Below are 1,963 nucleotides of genomic sequence, written 5' to 3'. Positions count from 1 at the left end.
TTGACGTAACCATAGCGCACATTTTACAGTCCGATCAAACATTTCGGCAAAAGTATATGTCTCTTCGGTGATAATGTCTATCTGTTGTTGTGAATGACTTATTGATTTCATTAATGAAGGATGTAAACAAAATTATTCTAAATAAAACCTTTCCGTCATCGACTTTATTTATCGATATGGCGATAAAAAAATTATTAAGAAATATATTCTACGTCTTTGTAGACGACATGTGCGAAAATATAAATTGCTGCGTATCGTTTCAATGACATTATTCAGGAACCATATTGAATACACTTCTGTCACGAGTTACCTTATTCATTATAAATTATTCAACGTCCTTCGTTATAATTTGTATAACTAAGTGCACATTATTGAAATAGTGTGTTATGTATGTGAGTGTGTTTGTATGTGTCTGTATATTTGTGGGTATGCGATGTTATGACATTTTATTTGACTGCAGGTGTTACCTTATACTTGAAGACTTCTACGTACCTGACCAATAAAGTCTGGTTTAGCCTTCATTTTGTCTAAAAGTAACTTTCCGATGTTCGTGTATTCCGTGGATAAAGATACTTCTTTGCCTTTTAATATATAATCTTTTATAGTGAAATCACTCTGAAATAATCGATTGAAATGATTGATTTCGGATACGTCGACTTAAAAATGTCGCTCATATTACTAAAATTTTTTTATTTTAACGACATAACGAACAACTATCCTTCTCAAAATTTGGATAGTATGGAAAATGAAACTTAATTGAAAAATTTTCTTGAACGCTTACATTTATCAATTTATCGATCTCCATGATTATCGATGGTATACTTTTTACCGCTATATTTCACAGATATATATTCACTCAGCTATGTTATAATATCTTTAAGCGATTTCACCATTAAAAGAACGATTAAACCAAGACCTTTGATATCGGAGGAAGACTCGAGGAGATATAAGACTCGACTGTCCACAAAATTTGGTGTTTTTTTGTGAAAAATACATTACGATAACTGAATTTATATTTTTGTCACTAATCACTGCTATCATTGCATCTATCTTTTGTAAAGATCTATATATACCTTCAACCGTTATTTTTTTTGAGATGATATACCTTCCATGATAAAGCTATTTTTTTGTTTCAAACATTTGTAAATATAAAAAGGAAAATTACGTGGCATGAATCATTAATCTAATTACATTACGAAGGAAAGAATCAGTTATATTTTAAAGACGTATCTTAATACGTCTAGATGTCAGTAAATCAAATATATGATAAGAAAAATAGCTAAATAAATAATGTTATATGTAAAAATCGTACATCGTGAAGATTTTATTTTACAACTTAAAAATCCATTCTAAACGTAGATTTGAAATATTCGTCATGTTGTAAATGTTAAAATGTAAACAAGTATCTTCTCAGTAGATCGTTTACGTATGTCTTAAGGTCGTTTATCTCTTATGGTTCGAAGCATGTATGACTTCAGCGACAGATACGGAGAAAATATGAATTGCAACCCAAACGAAGAACACCGTTCGCATCACATGCTTATTGCTTCGAACGTAAAATTCGTATTAGTACAGGTTAGACTATTTAAATAGTTTAATGGGCTGTGTATTCACATTTTTCAATCTCTTATATTTATATTTTTCTTTGATAATGTAATAACGATGAATGATGGCGTCTTTGATTTATGTTAGATACGACATAACGCATAGATACGCATTTGTTTTATATAAGTGTATAAAGAGTAATAAATATAATTAGTACATATAAAAACTAAATATAAATTTATGACAAACAGCAAGATTTTGTTGAATATTTAAAAAAAAAATAATTAATGAGTACTTATATACCTACACTGAATATATTCATTAATTATTATTTTAATAGAAATCAAACAATGGTTTTGATTTTTGTAAAAGCAACATAAGTATATTTAGTAGTTACTATTCTTGATAAAATAATCAA

General features: G+C 28.5%; 2 long non-coding RNA genes across 2 annotated transcripts; one reads left to right on the top strand and one right to left on the bottom strand.

Moving 5' to 3' along the window:
* On the bottom strand, nt 1-999 carry LOC122634035. The gene is made up of 3 exons (XR_006328278.1): nt 782-999; nt 493-615; nt 1-81 (listed from the first exon to the last, which is right to left on the bottom strand). It is a non-coding gene; the product is annotated as an uncharacterized LOC122634035 (long non-coding RNA).
* Nucleotides 159-1,009, top strand: LOC122634036. Its single transcript, XR_006328279.1, has 2 exons — nt 159-392; nt 461-1,009. It is a non-coding gene; the product is annotated as an uncharacterized LOC122634036 (long non-coding RNA).
* The last annotated feature ends 954 nt before the right edge of the window (nt 1,010-1,963 follow it).

Source organism: Vespula pensylvanica, chromosome 14 (genome assembly GCF_014466175.1).
Source record: "Vespula pensylvanica isolate Volc-1 chromosome 14, ASM1446617v1, whole genome shotgun sequence".
In the NCBI taxonomy this organism is placed as follows: Eukaryota; Metazoa; Arthropoda; class Insecta; order Hymenoptera; family Vespidae; genus Vespula; species Vespula pensylvanica.
Note: the sequence above shows the minus strand (reverse complement) of the source record. Positions and strands in the feature narration are given on the sequence as shown.